A 10,737-nucleotide genomic window follows, 5' to 3' on the forward strand; every position below is an offset into this window, starting at 1 on the left:
AATGACGATCCTGAAAAAATGCCAAAAATGCTTAAAATACACGTTAGAGCCATTCTGATAACGAAACGGATTACAGTTCAATTCACTGATTTTTGTTATATTAAAGGAAAAATCAATTGCGAAAAAAAAGGTGCAAGAAAAAAAAATGACGATCCTGAAAAAAAGCCAAAAATGCTTAAAATACACGTTAGAGCCATTCTGATAACGAAACGGATTACAGTTCAATTCACTGATTTTTGTTATATTAAAGGAAAAATCAATTGCGAAAAAAAAGTGCAAGAAAAAAAAATGACGATCCTGAAAAAATGCCAAAAATGCTTAAAATACACGTTAGAGCCATTCTGATAACGAAACGGATTACAGTTCAATTCACTGATTTTTGTTATATTAAAGGAAAAATCAATTGCGAAAAAAAAGGTGCAAGAAAAAAAAAATGACGATCCTGAAAAAAAGCCAAAAATGCTTAAAATACACGTTAGAGCCATTCTGATAACGAAACGGATTACAGTTCAATTCACTGATTTTTGTTATATTAAAGGAAAAATCAATTGCGAAAAAAAAGGTGCAAGAAAAAAAAAAATGACGATCCTAAAAAAAAACCAAAAATGCTTAAAATACACGTTAGAGCCATTCTGATAACGAAACGGATTACAGTTCAATTCACTGATTTTTGTTATATTAAAGGAAAAATCAATTGCGAAAAAAAAGGTGCAAGAAAAAAAAATGACGATCCTGAAAAAAAAACAAAAATGCTTAAAATACACGTTAGAGCCATTCTGATAACGAAACGGATTACAGTTCAATTCACTGATTTTTGTTATATTAAAGGAAAAATCAATTGCGAAAAAAAAGGTGCAAGAAAAAAAAATGACGATCCTGAAAAAATGCCAAAAATGCTTAAAATACACGTTAGAGCCATTCTGATAACGAAACGGATTACAGTTCAATTCACTGATTTTTGTTATATTAAAAAAAAATCAATTGCGAAAAAAAAGGTGCAAGAAAAAAAAAATGACGATCCTGAAAAAATGCCAAAAATGCTTAAAATACACGTTAGAGCCATTCTGATAACGAAACGGATTACAGTTCAATTCACTGATTTTTGTTATATTAAAGGAAAAATCAATTGCGAAAAAAAAGGTGCAAGAAAAAAAAATGACGATCCTGAAAAAAAGCCAAAAATGCTTAAAATACACGTTAGAGCCATTCTGATAACGAAACGGATTACAGTTCAATTCACTGATTTTTGTTATATTAAAGGAAAAATCAATTGCGAAAAAAAAGGTGCAAGAAAAAAAAATGACGATCCTGAAAAAAAGCCAAAAATGCTTAAAATACACGTTAGAGCCATTCTGATAACGAAACGGATTACAGTTCAATTCACTGATTTTTGTTATATTAAAGGAAAAATCAATTGCGAAAAAAAAGGTGCAAGAAAAAAAAATGACGATCCTGAAAAAAAAAGCCAAAAATGCTTAAAATACACGTTAGAGCCATTCTGATAACGAAACGGATTACAGTTCAATTCACTGATTTTTGTTATATTAAAGGAAAAATCAATTGCGAAAAAAAAGGTGCAAGAAAAAAAAATGACGATCCTGAAAAAATGCCAAAAATGCTTAAAATACACGTTAGAGCCATTCTGATAACGAAACGGATTACAGTTCAATTCACTGATTTTTGTTATATTAAAGGAAAAATCAATTGCGAAAAAAAAGGTGCAAGAAAAAAAAATGACGATCCTGAAAAAATGCCAAAAATGCTTAAAATACACGTTAGAGCCATTCTGATAACGAAACGGATTACAGTTCAATTCACTGATTTTTGTTATATTAAAGGAAAAATCAATTGCGAAAAAAAAGGTGCAAGAAAAAAAAAATGACGATCCTGAAAAAAAGCCAAAAATGCTTAAAATACACGTTAGAGCCATTCTGATAACGAAACGGATTACAGTTCAATTCACTGATTTTTGTTATATTAAAGGAAAAATCAATTGCGAAAAAAAAGGTGCAAGAAAAAAAAAATGACGATCCTGAAAAAATGCCAAAAATGCTTAAAATACACGTTAGAGCCATTCTGATAACGAAACGGATTACAGTTCAATTCACTGATGTTTGTTATATTAAAGGAAAAATCAATTGCGAAAAAAAAGGTGCAAGAAAAAAAAAAATGACGATCCTGAAAAAAGGCCAAAAATGATTAAAATACACGTTAGAGCCATTCTGATAACGAAACGGATTACAGTTCAATTCACTGATGTTTGTTATATTAAAGGAAAAATCAATTGCGAAAAAAAAAGGTGCAAGAAAAAAAAATGACGATCCTGAAAAAAGCCAAAAATGCTTAAAATACACGTTAGAGCCATTCTGATAACGAAACGGATTACAGTTCAATTCACTGATTTTTGTTATATTAAAGGAAAAATCAATTGCGAAAAAAAAGGTGCAAGAAAAAAAAAAATGACGATCCTGAAAAAAAAACAAAAATGCTTCAAATACACGTTAGAGCCATTCTGATAACGAAACGGATTACAGTTCAATTCACTGATTTTTGTTATATTAAAGGAAAAATCAATTGCGAAAAAAAAGGTGCAAGAAAAAAAATATATGACGATCCTGAAAAAAATGCCAACAATGCTTAAAATACACGTTAGAGCCATTCTGATAACGAAACGGATTACAGTTCAATTCACTGATTTTTGTTATATTAAAGGAAAAATCAATTGCGAAAAAAAAGGTGCAAGAAAAAAAAATGACGATCCTGAAAAAATGCCACGTTAGAGCCATTCTGATAACGAAACGGATTACAGTTGAATTCACTGATTTTTGTTATATTAAAGGAAAAATCAATTGCGAAAAAAAAATGACGATCCCAAAAAAATGCCAAAAATGCCATTCTGATAACGAAACGGATTACAGTTCAATTCACTGATTTTTGTTATATTAAAGGAAAAATCAATTGCGAAAAAAAAGGTGCAAGAAAAAAAAATGACGATCCTGAAAAAAACCCAAAAATGCTTAAAATACACGTTAGAGCCATTCTGATAACGAAACGGATTACAGTTCAATTCACTGATTTTTGTTATATTAAAGGAAAAATCAATTGCGAAAAAAAAGGTGCAAGAAAAAAAAAATGACGATCCTGAAAAAAGCCAAAAATGCTTAAAATACACGTTAGAGCCATTCTGATAACGAAACGGATTACAGTTCAATTCACTGATTTTTGTTATATTAAAGGAAAAATCAATTGCGAAAAAAAAGGTGCAAGAAAAAAAAATGACGATCCTGAAAAAAAAACAAAAATGCTTCAAATACACGTTAGAGCCATTCTGATAACGAAACGGATTACAGTTCAATTCACTGATGTTTGTTATATTAAAGGAAAAATCAATTGCGAAAAAAAAGGTGCAAGAAAAAAAATATATGACGATCCTGAAAAAAATGCCAACAATGCTTAAAATACACGTTAGAGCCATTCTGATAACGAAACGGATTACAGTTCAATTCACTGATGTTTGTTATATTAAAGGAAAAATCAATTGCGAAAAAAAAGGTGCAAGAAAAAAAAAATGACGATCCTGAAAAAAATGCCAACAATGCTTAAAATACACGTTAGAGCCATTCTGATAACGAAACGGATTACAGTTCAATTCACTGATTTTTTTTGAAAAAAAGGTGCAATGAAAAAAATGACGATCCTGAAAAAAAGCCAAAAATGCTTAAAATACACGTTTGAGCCATTCTGATAACGAAACGGATTACAGTTCAATTCACTGATTTTTGTTATATTAAAGGAAAAATCAATTGCGAAAAAAAAGGTGCAAGAAAAAAAAAAATGACGATCCTGAAAAAAGCCAAAAATGCTTAAAATACACGTTTGAGCCATTCTGATAACGAAACGGATTACAGTTCAATTCACTGATTTTTGTTATATTAAAGGAAAAATCAATTGCGAAAAAAAAGGTGCAAGAAAAAAAAAATGACGATCCTGAAAAAAGCCAAAAATGCTTAAAATACACGTTTGAGCCATTCTGATAACGAAACGGATTACAGTTAAATGCGCTGATTTTCGTTATATTAAAGGAAAAATCAATTGCGAGAAAAAAGGTGCACTAAAAAAAAAATGACAGTAATATACACGACCCTGAAAATAGCCAAAAATGCTTAAAATACACGTTTGAGCCATTCTGATAACGAAACGGATTACAGTTCAATTCACTGCTTTTTGTTATATTAAAGGAAAAATCAATTGCGAGAAAAAAGGTGCACTAAAAAAAAAATGACACGACCCTGAAAATAGCCAAAAATGCTTAAAATACACGTTTGAGCCATTCTGATAATGAAACGGATTACAGTTCAAAAGCACTGATTTTCGTTATATTAAAGAAAAAATCAATTGCGAAAAAAAGTGTGCAAAAAAAAAAAAGGCAATAATGTAACCGAACAAAAAAAAAAATGCCAAAAATACACGTTAGAGCCATTCTGATAACGAAACGGATTACAGTTCAATTCACTGATTTTGATTATAAAAATAGAAATGTAACAAATCAAAAAAAAACCCAAAAATGCCTAAAATACACGTTAGAGCCATTCTGATAACGAAACAGATGATTTTCGTTATATTAAAGGAAAAAGCAATTGCGAAAAAAAATGTGCAAAAAAAAAAAAAAGGCAGTAAGGTAACCGATTCCAAAAATACCAAAAATGCTTAAAATACACGTTAGAACCATTCTGATAACGAAACGGATTACAGTTTAATTCACTGATTTTTGTTATGTTAAAGGAAAAGGCAATTGCGAGAAAAAGTGTGTAAAAAAGTAAAAAAAAAAAGGCAGTAATGTAACCGATCCTGCAAATACCCAAAAATCCTTAAAATACACGTTAGAGTCATTCTGATATCGAAACGGATTACAGTTAAATGCACTGATTTTCGTTATATTCAAGGAAAAAGCAATTGCGAGAAAAAGTGTGCAAAACTGCCAAAAAAGGCAGTAATGTAACCGATCCCGAAAATACCCAAAAATGCTTAAAATAAACGTTAGAGCCATTCTGATGACGAAACGGATTACAGTTAAATAGGCTGATTTTTGTTATATTAAAGGAAAAAGCAATTGAAAAAAAGTACAATAAAGCCAAAAAAAGGCAATAATGTAACCGATCCTGAAAATACCCAAAAATGATTAATATACACGTTAGAGCCATTCTGATAACGAAACGTATTACAGTTAAATGCGCTGTTTTGTTATATTAAAGGAAAAAGCAATTGAAAAAAAGTACAAAAAAGCCAAAAAAAGGCAATAATGTAACCGATCCTTAAAATACCCAAAAATGATTAAAATACACGTTAGAGCTATTCTGATAACGAAACGGATTACAGTTAAATTCGCTGATTTTAATTATATTAAAGAAAAAAACAATTCCGAGAGAAAGTGGAAAAAAGACAAAAAAGGCAGTAATGTAACCGATCCCATTTTTTTGGTTATTTTCAGGATAGGTTACATTACCGCCTTTTTATGGCTTTTTTGCACATTTTTCTCGCAATTGATTTTTCTTTGAATATAACGAAAATCAGTGCATTTAACTGTAATCCGTTTTCTTATCGGAATGCCTCTAATGTGTATTTTAAACATTTTAGAGTTTTTTTCAGGATTGTATTTTTTTTTCCTTACAACTTTTTTCTCGCAATTGCTTTTTCCTTTAATATAACAAAAATCAGTGCATTTAACTATAATCCGTTTCGTTATCAGAATGGCTCTAACGTGTATTTTAAGCATTTTAGTGTTTTTGCAGGATCGTACTTTTTTTTTCTTGCATCTTTTTTCTCGCAATTCCTTTTTCCTTTAATATAACGAAAATCAGCGCATTTAACTATAATCCGTTTCGTTATCAGAATGCCTCTAACGTGTATTTTACGCATTTTCGGGTTTTTTCATGATCGTCATTTCTTTTTTCTTGCACCTTTTTTCTCGCAATTGCTCTTTCCTTTAATATAACAAAAATCAGTGCATTAAACTGTAATTCGTATCGTTATCAGAATGGCTCTAACGTGTATTTTAAGCATTTTCGTTTTTTTTCAGGATCGTTTATTTTTTTTCTTACACCTTTTTTCTCGTAATTGCTTTTTCCTTTATCAGAATACCTCTACCGTGTATTATGAGCATTTTCGAGCTTTTTTCAGGATCGTCATTTTTTTTCTCTTGCACCTTTTTTCTCGCAATTGCTTTTTCCTTCAATATAATAAAAATCAGTGCATTTAACTGTAATCCGTTTCGTTATCAGAATTGCTCTAACGTGTGTTTTAAGCATTTTCGGGTATTTTTCAGGATCGTCTTAATTTTTTCCCTGCACCTTTTTTCTTCCAATTGCTTTTTTCTTTAATATAACGAAAATCAGCGCATTTAACTGTAATCCGTTTCGTTTTCAGAATGGCTCTAACGTGTATTTTAAGCATTTTAGTTTTTTTTTTAAGATCGTCATTTTTTTTCTTACACCTTTTTTCTCACAATTGCTTTTTCCTTTAATATAACGAAAATAAGTGTATTTAACTGTAATCCATTTCGTTATCGGAATGGCTCTAACGTGTATTTTAAGCATTTTCGTTTTTTTTTTTTTTTTTGAGGATCGTCATTTTTTTTTTCTTGCACCTTTTTTCTCGCAATTGCCTTTTCCTTTAATATAACGAAAATCAGTGCATTTAACTGTAATCTGTTTCGTTATCAGAATGCCTCTAATGTGTATTTTAAACATTTTCGTTTTTTTTATGATCGTCATTTTTTTTCTTGCACCTTTTTCTCGCAATTGCTTTTTCCTTTGATATAACAAAAATCAGTGCATTTAACTGTAATCCGTTTCGTTATCAGAATGGCTCTAACGTGTATTTTAAGCATTTTCTTTTTTTTTTAGGATCGTCATTTTTTTTCTTGCACCTTTTTTCTCGCAATTGCTTTTTCCTTTAATACAACGAAAATCAGCACATTTAATTGTAATCCGTTTCATTGTCAGAATGGCTCTAACGTGTATTTAAAGCATTTTCGGATTTTTTTCAGGATCACATTTTTTTTCTTGCACCTTTTTTCTCGCAATTACTTTTTCCTTTAATACAACGAAAATCAGCGCATTTAACTGTAATCCGTTTCGTTATCAGAAAGCCTCTAACGTGTATTTTAAGCGTTTTCGGTTGTTGTTTTTTTCAGGATCGTCTTTTTTTTTAGGATCGTCAATTTTTTTCCTTGCACCTTTTTTCTCGCAATTGCTTTTTCTTTTAATATAAAAAAATCAGTGCATTTAACTATAATCCGTTTCGTTTTCAGAATGGCTCTAACGTGTATTTTAAGCATTTTAGTTTTTTTTCAGGATCGTCATTTTTTTTTTCTTGCACCTTTTTTTCTCACAATTGCTTTTTCCTTTGATATAACGAAAATCAGCGCATTTAGCTGTAATCCGTTTCGTTATCAGAATGCCTATAACGTGCATTTTAAGGACTTTCGTTTTTTTTCAGGATCGTCATTTTTTTTCTCGCACCTTTTTTCTCGAAATTGCTTTTTCCTTTAATATAACAAAAATCAGTGCATTTAAATGTAATCTGTTTCGTTATCAGAATGGCTCTTACGTGTATTTTAAGCATTTTAGTTTTTTTTCAGAATCGTAATTTTTTTTTGTTTTTGCACCTTTTTTCGTGCAATTGCTTTTTCCTTTAATATAACGAAAATCAGCTTATTTAACTGCAATCCGTTTCGTTATCAGAATGCTTCTAACGTGTATTTTAAGCATTTTCAGTTTTTTTTCAGTATCGTCATTTATTTTTCTTGCACCTTTTTTCTCGCAATTGCTTTTTCCTTTAATATAACGAAAATCAGTGCATTTAACTGTAATCCGTTTCGTTATCAGAATGGCTCTAACGTGTATTTTAAGCATTTTCGGGTTATTTTCAGGATCGTCATTTTTTTTTCTTGCACCTTTTTTCTCGCAATTGCTTTTTCCTTTAATATAACGAAAATCAGCGCATTTAACTAAAATCCGTTTCGTTATCAGAATGCCTGTAACGTGTATTTTAAACATTTTCGTTTTTTTTTCAGGATCGTCATTTTTTTTTATTGCACCTTTTTTCTCGCAATTGCTTTTTCCTTGAATATAACGAAAATCAGCGCATTAAACTGTAATCCGTTTCGTTATCTGAATACCTCTTACGGGTATTTTAAGCATTTTCGTTTTTTTTTTTTTTTTTGAAGATCGTCATTTATTTTCTTGCACCTTTTTGTCTCGCAATTGCTTTCTCCTTTAATATAACAAAAATCAACGCATTTTGTTTCGTTATCAGAATGCCTCTAACGTGTATTTTAAGCATTTTCTTTTTTTTTCAGGATCATTTTATTTTTTTACACCTTTTTTCTTGCAATTTCTTTTTCCTGTGATATAACGAAACAGTGCATTTAACTGTAATCCGTTTCGTTATAAAAATGGCTCTAACGTGTATTTAAACATTTTCTGTTTTTTTTTTTAGGATCGTCATTTTTTTTTTTTTTGCACCTTTTTTCTCGCAATTGGTTTTTCCTTTAATATAACCAAAATCAGCGTATTTATCTGTAATCCGTTTCGGTATCAGAATAACTCTAACATGTATTTTAAGCATTTTCGGGTTTTTTTCCGGATCGTCATTTTTTTTCTTCCACCTTTTTTCTCGCAATTGGTTTTTCCTTTAATATAAAGAAAATCAGTGCATTTAACTGTAATCCGTTTCGTTATCAGAATGGTTCTAACGTGTATTTTATGCACTTTCGTTTTTTTTTAGGATCATCATTTTTTTTCTTGCACTTTTTTTCTCGCAATTTATTTTTCCTTTAATATAACGAAAATTAGCGCATTTAACTGTAATCCGTTTCAATATCAGAATGCCTCTAACGTGAATTTTAAGGATTTTCGGATTTTTTTAAGGATCGTCATTTTTTTTTCTTGCACCTTTTTTCTTGCAATTGCCTTTTCCTTTAATATAAATAAAATCAGTGCATTTAACTGTAATCCGTTTCGTTATCAGTATGGCTCAAACGTGTATTTTAAGCATTTTCGGGTTATTTTTAGGATCGTCATTTTTTTTTCTTGCATTTTTTTTCTCGCAATTGGTTTTTCCTTTAATATAAACAAAATTCAGTGCATTTAACTGTAATCCGTTACGTTATCAGGATGGCTCTAACGTGTATTTTAAGCATTTTCGTTTTTTGTTGTTAAGGATCGTTATTTTTTTTTCTTGCACCTCTTATCTAGCAATTACCTTTTCCTTTAATATAACTAAAATCAGTGGATTTAACTGTAATCTTTTTCGTTATCAGAATGGCTGTAACTTGTATTTTAAGCATTTTCGTTTTTTTTTCAGGATTGTCTATTTTTTTCTTGCACCTTCTTTCTTGCAATTGCTTTTTCCTTTAATATAACGAAAATCAGCGGATTTAACTGCCTCTAACGTGTATTTTAAGTATTTTCAATTTTTTTTTCAGGATCCTCATATTTTTTCTTGCACCTTTTTTGTGGCAATTGCTTTTTCCTTTAATATAACGAAAATCAGCGCATTTAACTATGATCCGTTTCGTTATCAGAATGTCTCTTATGTGTATTTTAAGCATTTTCGTTTTTTTTTCAGGATCGTCTTTTTTTTCTTGCACCATTTCTCTCGCAATTGCTTTTTCCTTTAATACAACAAAAATCGTCGCATTTAACTGTAATCCGTTTCGTTATCAGAATGCCTCTAACGTGTATTTTAAGCATTTTCGTTTTTTTTCAGGATCGTTATTTCATTTTTCTTGCACCTTTTTTCTCACAATTGTTTTTTCCTTTAATATAATGAAAATCAGCGCATTTATCTGTAATCGGTTTTGTTATCAGAATATCTCTAACGTGTATTTTAAGGATTTTCGTTTTTTTTCAAGATCGTCATTATTTTCTCCTTGCACCTTTTTTCTCGCATTTGCTTTTTCCTTTAATATAACAAAAATCAATGCATTAAACTGTAATCCATTTCGTTATCAGAATATCTCTAACGTGTATTTTAAGGATTTTCGTTTTTTTTAGGATCATTTTTTTTCTTGCACCTTTTTTATCGCAATTGCTTTTTTCTTTAATATAACGAAAATCAGCGCATTTAACTTGAATCTGTTTCGTTATCAGAATGCCTCTAACGTGTATTTTAAGCATTTTCGTTTTTTTTTCAGGATCGTCATTTTTTTTCTTGCACTTTTTTTCTCGCAATTGCTTTTTTCTTTAATATAACGAAAATCAGCTCACTTAACTGTAATCCGTTTCGTTATCAGAATGCGTCTTACGTGTGTTTAAGGATTTTGGGGTTTTCTTCTGGATCGTCATTTTTTTTTCTTGCACCTTTTTTTCTCGCAATTGCTTTTTCCTTTAATATAACAAAAATCAGTGCATTTAACTGTAATCCGTTTCGTTATCAGAATGGCTCTAACGTGTATTTTAAGTATTTTCAGTATTTTTTTCAGGATCGTCATTTATTATTTTCTTGCACCTTTTTTCTCGCAATTGCTTTTTCCTTTAATATAACGAAAATCAGTGCATTTAACTGTAATCCGTTTCGTTATCAGAATGGCTCTAACGTGTATTTTAAGCATTCTCGTTTTTTTCGGGATCGTCATTTTTTTTGCACCTTTTTTCTCGCAATTGCTTTTTCCTATAAGAAAACGAAATTCAGTGCATTTAACTGTAATCCGTTTTACAAATCGTTTCATTTTTT

General features: G+C 30.1%; 1 long non-coding RNA gene across 1 annotated transcript; it reads left to right on the forward strand.

The window, feature by feature from the left end:
* Positions 1-1,340: 1,340 nt before the first annotated feature.
* On the forward strand, positions 1,341-2,706 carry LOC147468268 (uncharacterized). Its single transcript, XR_015192582.1, has 2 exons — positions 1,341-2,299; positions 2,589-2,706. It is a non-coding gene; the product is annotated as an uncharacterized LOC147468268 (long non-coding RNA).
* Positions 2,707-10,737: the final 8,031 nt, after the last annotated feature.

This window comes from Penaeus japonicus, unplaced genomic scaffold (assembly GCF_977035675.1).
Source record: "Penaeus japonicus unplaced genomic scaffold, GWHDUDI00000001_assembly GWHDUDI00000030, whole genome shotgun sequence".
In the NCBI taxonomy this organism is placed as follows: Eukaryota; Metazoa; Arthropoda; class Malacostraca; order Decapoda; family Penaeidae; genus Penaeus; species Penaeus japonicus.